Source organism: Kogia breviceps, chromosome 3 (assembly GCF_026419965.1).
Source record: "Kogia breviceps isolate mKogBre1 chromosome 3, mKogBre1 haplotype 1, whole genome shotgun sequence".
Lineage (NCBI taxonomy): Eukaryota > Metazoa > Chordata > Mammalia > Artiodactyla > Physeteridae > Kogia > Kogia breviceps.
The window spans coordinates 87,939,714-87,949,740 of record NC_081312.1 but is presented as its reverse complement, the minus strand read 5'-3'; the positions used below and the strand labels follow the sequence as shown (position 1 = coordinate 87,949,740).

Genomic DNA, 10,027 nt, shown 5'->3' with positions numbered 1-10,027 from the left:
GTTTTAAGATTTAATATAGGACGTCCCTGGTGGCACAGTGGTTAAAAACCCACCTAACAATGTAGAGGACAGAGGTTCAAGCCCCTGTCCGGGAAGATCCCACATGCCGTGGAGCAACTAAGCCCGTGCACCACAACTACTGAGCCTGCGCTGTAGAGCCTGTGAGCCACAACTGCTGAGCCCGCGTGCCACAACTATTGAAGCCCCCGCGCCTAGAGCCCGTGCTCTGCAGCAAGAGAAGCCACTGCAATGAGAAGCTTGCGCACCACAACGAAGAGTAGCTCCCACTCACCGCAACTAGAGAAAGCCAGTGCGCAGCAATGAAGACCCAACGCAGCCAAAACAAACAAACAAACAAAAAAAAAACCCTCTCTAAAAAAAAAAAAGATTTAATTGAAGCGTAAGAATCTATTACCCAGTGGCAAGTGAGGTTAAATCATAGGAAGTTTGCTTTTATATGGAGCTCATTTTCTTGAGCTCAAAACACTGTTTGGCATATATTGTCTTCAATATATGTTGACTCATAAGAAATTTGACTTCCTGGATTTGAGCAGAGGAGTAGTTATTTTATAGCTTATTCTTCAATATTTAGGACATTGAGTAGGAGTAGGTTAGAAAGGGTAGCAGCTTGTAGGAATAGAAAATACACAGATGTGTAGGAAAGTTCTTTCCATTGTAAATGAAAAAAAAAACCTAAACTGGTTTAAGCAATAAATAAATAAGTAAAATTATATATGTATATGTGGGTGGGTGGGTGGGTGCATAGACAGATACTAGGGTAAGTTACAGTACTATTGGAAGAGCACCAGGAACTGGGGTCTTTCTGTTTCCGCCCTCTTCTTGGCTTTATTCTCTCCTACTTCAGATGGCCCTTTTCCTTGTAGACGGGAAATGTGGTCCCAGCATCCATAGGGACACATCCTGCCAGTTCCATGATCTGAGAAGCAAAGGAGTTCAGTTTTCTAGCTGTTAGTACAAAAATGAGCAAGGAAAGGTTCTGGTTGTCCAAGCCTGATCGTGTGCACGCCACTTGTACCTATCACTGTGCCCAGGGAGTTGGGGGATTATGATTGGCCCAATATAGGACACTCCTCTGTTGCCAGTGGGCAGTCTGATACCAAGAAACAGAAAGAGTGTTGGGTAGAACTAAACAAATAATATCGTGTCTTGTGGAATCTTAGTTCCCCAACCAGGGATTAAACCTGGGGCCCCGGGAGTGAAAGGGCTGAGTCCTAGCCAATGGACAACCAGGGAATTCCTCCAGTTTTCTTTTTCTTGACATGTATTACCTCCCTTCCAATTAAGAACAGTCAGTGACTGAATAAAGACGTGGTGTCACAGGTTGGGCTCCGCAGGAAACAAACTCTGAGATGGAAGTTAGGAGGGTTTTTTTAAGGGAGTGTGCCTGGGATCACCACCCATAGAAGGGAAGGGAAGGGAAGGGAAGGGAAGGGAAGGGAAGGGAGGAAAACAGGATGGGCAGAGGGAGAAGTTGGGCTGCTATAAAGTCTCAGTGAAAGCCTCAGCCAACCCCCTGAAGAGCTCTGAAGCTGTGTTGTCCCTTCAGAGCTGTCCTGCATTGGAGGGGTCCAGACCTTTATACCCCCAGATCAACCAGGTTTTGGATGGCTAGGGGGAAAAGTCACAGTCACAGGAAGGGGTATGATGTCATGCATGGAGATGGATGCTATGATGTGCCACTCAGATCCCATTTCAGGAATGAAGGACTTTTTCCCCCAGCTGCTGGGAGTGCTGTCAACAGATAGCCCTCAGCTATCAGCCCCCTTCAGAATTACCTCAACTGAAAAGGGTTACCTTGCGAAGAGAATGCCCCCTTCCCATGGCAGCCAGTACTAGTCAAGAGAAAACACAGTTGTTAAGTTACTTCCCTACATCAAACCCATTTCCTACAGTTGTATAGCAAGAGGCAGTATGCTGTAAGGGGTAATGTGGGCTCTGTAGTAAGAATGTGTGAATTAAAAGTCTCTCTTTGCCTCTTAATAAGTTTGTAACATCAAGCCAGCTTCTTAAACTCAGAACCTCAGTGTTCTCATTTCCAAAATGGCCTATCAGTTAGGATAAAGTTTGGCTCCATTTAAGGGGAAAAAATAATAACTTAAACAAGATAGGGTTTTCTCCTTTCTCACATAAAATAGAGAAGCAGGCCATCCGGGACTGGTATGGCAGACTCTTTCCAGCTCACTGCTCTGTCATCCCTGCAATATGGACCTCATCTTCACTTCCAGACATGACATTCTTGGTCCAGGAAGCAGGAAGGAGAAAGGGTATGCCCTTCTCCAACTATTAAGGAGACTTCTCCAAATGTACATTTCCACTTCTCATTGCTCTGAAGCTAGTCACACAGTCAACACCCTGAGACCAAGGAGGCAAGGAAATATATCTTACAGCAGCAATGTCCTCATTTTTTCCAATACTGTAGGTTGTCTTTACATTTTGTTGATGGTTTTCTTTGCTGTACAAAAACTTTTAAGTTTGAATAGACCCCATTTTTTATTTTTGCTTTTATTTATTTATTTAGTTAGTTATTTGCTCTGGGAGACTGATCTAAGAAAATATTTCTATGATTTGCATCAGAGAATGTTTTGCTTCTGTTCTCTTCTAGGAGTTTTACGGTGTCATGTCTTACATTTTGGTCTTTAAACCACTTTGAGTTTATTTTTGTATACAGTCTGAAGAAGTGTTCTAATTTAATTGATTTATATGCAGCTATCCAGCTTTTCCAACACCACTTGTTGAAGAGATAGTCTTTTCTCCATTGTATATTCTTGCCTCCTTTGTCATAGATTAATTGACCATAGGTGCATAGGTTTGTTTCTGGGCCTTCTATTCTGTTCCATTGATCCGTATGTCTGTTTTTTGTACAAATACCACACTGTTTTGATTACTGCAGCTTTGAAATATAGTCTAAAGTCTAGAAGGGTTATCCCTCCATCTTTGTTCTTTTTCCTGAGGATTGCTTTGGCAATTCTGGGCCTTTTGTGGTTCCATATAAATTTTAGGATTGTTTGTTCCAGTTTTGTGAAAAATGTCATGGGTATTTTGATAGGGATTGCATTAAATCTGTAGGTTGCTTTGGGTAGTATGGCTTTTTTTTTTTTTTTTTTGGCTGCGTTGGGTCTTCACTGCTGCACACGGGCTTTCTCTAGTTGTGGAGAGTGGGGGCTTCCTCATTGCGGTCCTCATGCTTCTCATTGCAGTGGCTTCTCTTGCTGCAGAGCATGGGCTCTAGGCACACGGACTTCAGTAGTTGCGGTATGTGGGCTCAGTAGTTGTGGCTTGCGGGCTGTAGAGTGCAGGCTCAGTAGTTGTGGTACACGGGCTTAGTTGCTCCACGGCATGTGGGGTCTTCCCAGACCAGAGCTCGAACCTGTGTCCCCTGCATTGGCAGGCGGATTCTTAATCATTGCACCACCAGGGAATTCTCAGTATGGCTATTTTAACAATATTAATTCTTCCTAATCCAAGAGCCAAGAATTAAATGAGAAATTTAAAACTTCACTATTGTGGCACTATGTTACTGGAATCCTACTTTGTTCAAGGTTTTATATCATAAAGTGTGCATTAATTTAAATTGACTAATTAATTAATTAATTATTATTTGAGTGCCTACTATGTACCAGATAGTGTTGCAGGTAGGAGGAGTTGCAGAGCATACAGTAGAGACAGAAATGTCCTCCTGAATCTTTCAGTCTCTTTCTCCTTTACCAATACGCAACAAGGAAACTACTCAGTCTACCTCCTTTAAAACACCTCCTTTTGACACCTCCCATGCCTTGCTGCTCCCAAGTAGAAATGACCACTATCTTATTGTGCCTCCACGATGTTCTTTAGATTTCTACCATAGCAGTTTATTTTTCTGTTACATATCTGCCTCTTGCTAGACTTTTAGTAGGTGTTTTTCTGAAGGACCATATTAACTGATAGTATGGAGTAGGCTGTGGTTTTATTTTGACCTCACATCATTAGGCTTTCTTCCCCTTCTCCAATGACTGCTCACTTCTTTCTTCCCAGTTTCTTTGGATTTCTCTAAAACACTTTCTGAATACTCTATTAACCATTTCATCTTTTAAAAAATATTCTGGAATTATGGAATTTTAGAACAGGAAGAGATTTTAGAGACTGCCTGATTTAAAACTTCCAGTTTATAAGTGAAGATGAAAATCCAGAGAAGTAGTGTGACTTGCTCAAAATCATTCTAATGGTTAAAGACCAACCTCAGATTAGAATCCAAGCCTTCTTCAAGATCTAGTATAAATCTTCTCTCTCTCGCTCGCTCTGAGATCTTCAAGTTCCAGCTCAGCTCATGTCTTTCTCTTCTGAATTATGCACTAATTGTCCACAAACTGCATCACTTTGGCAATAATCATTCAACCTTACATTGTTACTCTACTCTTTCACATTGGTGTATCTTGCCTGGCTATGAACTCCCCAAAGCACACATTTTGTCACTTTTATTTTCTCTCTTCTTAGCAGGTGGCACAGTAGATAATAGACACATACTAGGAATTCAGTAAATATTTTTACTAATTAATCACCACTTCTCACATACTTTTCCAAAATATAGTGGATCTTGTTCCTTAACATTTCACTTCTATTTCCTTTGTAATTTTTAAAAACCAGACTTATATTCTCGGCAACCAATGAAAAGACGGTCATGCCTCTGCACAGTCTGCTGCAATGTATTTTTTTCTGGACTTGGCAGAAAACCCAAGATTTCTGCCCTATTTTTTTGTTTCTACTGAATTTCATCTAATCTTCTAGCTCTTGGTGGCTTTCTCTGCTAGACATTGTTCTGTAATGACCCAATTAAATATGGCCCCATTTAATGTAGTGGAACTTTATGTGGGGCTAATTTCAAGTGATCATCCTGTAATTTTCCAAACCTTTATTTGTTAATTTTGCTTCCCTGAAACAGTGTACTTGCTGCTGATGCTAGTATGGCACCACAGTAAATCCTCTTGCACTGATGTTCAGGCAGAAGAGACAGCTGTGAGGAGAGCTAGTCATGTGTCATATAGTGCCCTTTAAGGGATCCTTGTTTATCCATTGTCTGAGCTTTAAGTAGAAGCTAAACGCTTTTTTTTTAGCCTACATAATTTTTCACTGAATCTGTTAGTTTCAGCATGTTGTTTGTGTTGTTTTCAGCAGCACAGTCCCCTGATCTATATCAAGTAAACATGATGATGGATTGAACTCACTTCGCTGTTCTGTTCAAGAACTATTTTGACTTGTCAGTATCTTGGAGCGGTAGCACATGACATCCCAAGACAGAACAGAAGCCAGTGTTTGCAAAAGAACACACTTTTCAGCAGAGTAGTATAATAACTTTGAAATACTAATATGTTTTGAAATATATCTGTGAACACTTTCTTATTAACATTATATCAGTGTACACAATGTTCTTTCTTTTGACATCTAGGCACTATTAGGTTTATTTAAAATCTATATTAAAAATAATTGGTATTTTAAAGAAAATCTGTTCATTTCCATAGCCAAGTAACTTATGTCAAATGATATGTGATTAGATGACACCCTGAGTACCCTGTGCTATTTCATGCCTTCGTGCCTTGAACACACACCCTTCTCATTCTCTTCCCTTGAAAGCACTCCCTTCTCATTCTCTAAGCCTTTTGTGATCCTGTTTGAATGTCTCTTCCCCAACGATTTCTTCCTTGTGTCCTGCTACACATAACTTACATGATATTACACTTATTATACCTGTATTACAGCTATTAGTTTACATATTTCATCTTGTTAGACTGTGAGATCCTTAAAGATGAGAATTTTGTCCCATTTATCTTTCCATCATCTGGTGCTGTATCTCACATATATTATGTTGAATGAATGAATGAAAAAGATTTATTCCCTCTGGATATAGTTGGCTCATCCTTAGTCACTCTACCACATATAAGGAAAATCTTAAAAGTCTAAATTTTTCTTGTTTTTTTAAAGAACAGAAATAATTTAATATTTTCTCTTCATAGAAATGAAAAAATTTAATAGTTTACCTTCATGTTTCTGAAAGTAATGCATGCTCAAAATAACAACAAATCAGATAATCAGAAAGGAAAAACAAAAAGTGAAAATTGCCCACAATTCCACCCATCCAAATGTAACCACTACTAACATTTTAGTATAGACCTTTCCTGATTTTTTTCTGTCTACATACATACACACACAAAATATTAAACGAAATTTTTGTGACCAGCTTTTTCACTTAAAAATACCTTGGAAGCAACTTTCCTTGTTAATCAAATTAGCACTACTTATTCACTTTTTTTTTAAGGTCTTGTCTTTTTAAGCAAATGAATACTTTTATTACCATGATAAAATTTTTCTTTAAACACACGGTAGGGTTTTGACCTCAAATACTTGTCAGGTCTGCTACTGAAATGAACTTGCAGCTAGACAACTTATGAATCTTGAAGATACCTCGTCCCTGTTCAGTTTAGGGTCCAAAACAGACAGCCCTTGCTTTTCTTCCCCAGACCCTCCAGGGCCTTTGCAAATATCTCTTTCATTTTATGTCCAGAATCCCCTGAAATGCATCAGGGTATTACATCGATTACACAGAATACCAAGATCTATCTTGTCTCCTATTCTAGGTTCCATGTCACATAAAGCTAAGTTAGGTTGTCCAAACAATATGACCAGACAGGTTACATCAGTGTGCTGCATAAAACTTAAAATTTGAACAAAATACATCTCTCCTCCTTTGTTTTCACAGAGAAATTAAAGTCCCCAAATACAATACCATCCTGCAGCCCTTCTTCTGATTCATCAGTCCTAGCCAGATCAGCCCCATTCACATTCCCAGTTGAAGTCTGATCCCTTCGTCAGCTTCTTTAGCAATCACTTCATGGAGTCGTCTTCTAGAAATAATGCAGCTCCTTCAGCACCTTCAGAGCTGGAGAACTCCAACTCTGAGTCTCATCTGTTACACACAGACCCAAAGTTCCAGGGAGCTATCAGGTCACGCAAAAAAGAGCAAAGCACCTCAAAAATTTACAAATAACGAAAGCCCAGGAACAAATGTGACTGTTGCAAGAGCTTACAATCTAGGCCCTAATTCTTTTTTTTTTTTTTTTTTTTTTTTTTTTTTTTTTTTTTTTTTTTTTGCGGTATGCGGGCCTCTCACTGTTGTGGCCTCTCCCGTTGCGGAGCACAGGCTCCGGACGCACAGGCCCAGCGGCCATGGCTCACGGGCTTAGTTGCTCCGCGGCATGTGGGATCTTCCCGGACCAGGGCACGAACCCGTGTCTCCTGCATCGGCAGGCGGATTCTCAACCACTGCGCCACCAGGGAAGCCCTAGGCCCTAATTCTTGTGAGAGCATGTTCCAAATAAAAGTTACCTCCCCAAAGAAAAACATTTAACAGTCAAAACTCACATTGAGGTCATTAACCACAGACCATAGCAGAAACGTGGTGTAAGTGAGGACAGAGCGTAGACAGAGAAAAAAAAAGAGAAAACAAAAGGCTCTCTGGTTTCAGCTTCTCCAGGGTGTCAGCCAATCTCCATCAGTTGACCAGAATCCATTGGCTGTAAACTGCTGACCCTCCTTCAGGACGACTCTCTCTTCTCTATCCCCCAGAGCAGCTCCACCAGAATCTCTGCCATCTTCGCGATCTCCTTGGCCTTCTCCTCCGCCTTCTTGCACCATTTGGTCCCCTGCCCTCGACTCCGTTGTCCGCGTTCTGCAGATGGTTGAGCGCGCTCTCCTCTGAGGCCTCCACCTGCGTCTTGATCTGGATGAGCATACTGTCCATCTCCCACAGCTTGCTCCCGTTCTGCAGGTAGGCTCTCCCGTGCTCGCAGGTGAGCGCCGCGATGTCCTTGCACATCTCATTGATGACCGGGAGCAGGAACTGCTCGAAGTCCTCCTCGGGCTCCATCACCTCCGCCTCCTCCGGCTCTGCCAGCTCCGCGATGTCCAAGGACCGCATCTTCCCCCGCTATTGCGGAACCGCAGGATGCAAGTTGAGTGCAAAGAAGCAGAGGACCTACATATTCACTTTTGGTAAATGCATAGAAAGATATATTTTATTTTCTTTAACCAATCCCTATAGATGGACACCAAGTTTTTTAGGCAGATTCTTATGGTTGCATGGAACAAATACCACTCTTCCAAGACATTTAAAAAATATAAATAAGACCCTTTTCTCAAGGAAAAGGAGGGTGTGTTATAAGGATGTATATAGATTGGAAGTAGAACCAGAATTGCCTCTATCAGGAATAGAGCTCTAGGAACCACCTTCTCTTTCTGTTGCCTCTATCTTTCTTTTCCCCATATTTCCCTAATAGTCCCTTCTTCCTCAGAGTGTTTGCTTCCTCTAAACTTCCACCAGCATGTAGTTATGGCTTGGCTCACTCCAGACTCTTTTTTTTTTTTTTTTTTTTTGTGGTACGCGGGCCTCTCACTGCTGTGGTCTCTCCCATTGCGGAGCACAGGCTCCGGACGCGCAGGCCCAGCAGCCATGGCCCACGGGCCCAGCAGCTCCGCGGCATGTGGGATCCTCCCAGACCGGGGCACGAACCCGTGTCCCCTGCATCGGCAGGCGGACTCTCAACCACTGCGCCACCAGGGAAGTCCCCAGACTCTTAATGTATGCCATTTCTTCAGCTTCTTTTCCTGCTTCTCAATCTGTAGAAGTTCAAATATTTTCATCCCACACCCAAAGGATGGTCTTGTACACTCACTCCACTTTGGATCCCCTGGTGTAGAGACTAGAAAAAGAAGTGGCAAGAGATGAAGATGAAGAGATAAGTGAGGGCCAGATTATGGAGAAGTTTATATTAAGGGGTCTGGATTTTTACCTAAGCGTAATAAGAAGCCATGAAAAAGTTTTAAGAGAGAGTGATGCAATCAGATTTATGATTTAGAAAGAATTTTCCAGCCAAGTGTGATTGTGCCTCAAGTATATAGATGGTATACAGAGGGCCAGTTAGGAGACTGTTGTGATAATTCAGGTGAGAAATGATAGAGTCAGGGAGATGGTTTTTAATTTCGGCAACTGGATCACTCCTGTGCCATTCACTGAAATAGGGAACACTGGAGAAATGGTCAGAAGTTTCTTTGTAAATTCACTTATAGCCATTTTTATAGCTGCAGAAATTTTTTCAGCTGTAGAGAAAAACTGCACATCGCTTCACTACCTCCTTGAAGATCTTCACCTGACAACCTCAGATCTTTCTGTTTTCTCAAATCTATGCAAGAGCTGTATGGGGATGTAGTTGTCTTCAGTTCTAAGCTGTGAATCTCACTTTCACTCCCCTGGCTTTATCCTCTGTCATAATGAAATCAATTTTCTTGACTGAATACCATGTCATACCTTTCACCTCTTCCTGCCAGTGTGTGTAAGAGACACATGAGAAAAAGTACTAAAATTTTCTTCTGATAATGAACTCATAAAGTGTGATCATCCCTCTGCCCCCTTATTTCTTCTTCTTTTTTTTTTTTTTTTTTTTTTTTTTTTGCGGTACGCGGGCCTCTCACTGTTGGGGCCTCTCCCGTTGCGGAGCACAGGTTCCGGACGCGCAGGCTCAGCGGCCATGGCTCACGGGCCCAGCCGCTCCGCGGCATGTGAGATCTTCCCGGACTGGGGCATGAACCCACGTCCCCTGCATCGGCAGGCAGACTCTCAACCACTGCGCCACCAGGGAAGCCTCTTTTTCTTCTTTTTTATTCACTCTCTGGGAGGCTGCTTTGGAGGAAACATCTGTCCAGGCTGTTCTTCACGTCTAGGAAATATTAGGGATGGCTGACTGAGGCTTTGAGAAATGAATTCCACAGGAAAAGGAAACAAGGTTTCTGGTTTAGTCAGATAGCTTGGTTAACCAGACAAAAAATTCCCTTAGTCCAGGAGGGGAATAGTAGGTAGCACCTGGAAAGTTTCATTATGCCTGGTGCTCCTCACATCTGCTTTTTATTCCTCAAGCAGGACCTATGTGAGCAAGACTGATGGCCAGTTCTCCATCATGCTTGCAGCAGGAGACCTCTCTCTCTC

The 10,027-nt window shown here is 42.0% G+C and overlaps 1 pseudogene; it reads right to left on the bottom strand.

Annotated features, from left to right (window-relative positions):
* Positions 1 to 7,583: 7,583 nt before the first annotated feature.
* On the bottom strand, positions 7,584 to 7,966 carry LOC131753735 (MORF4 family-associated protein 1-like; annotated as a pseudogene).
* Positions 7,967 to 10,027: the final 2,061 nt, after the last annotated feature.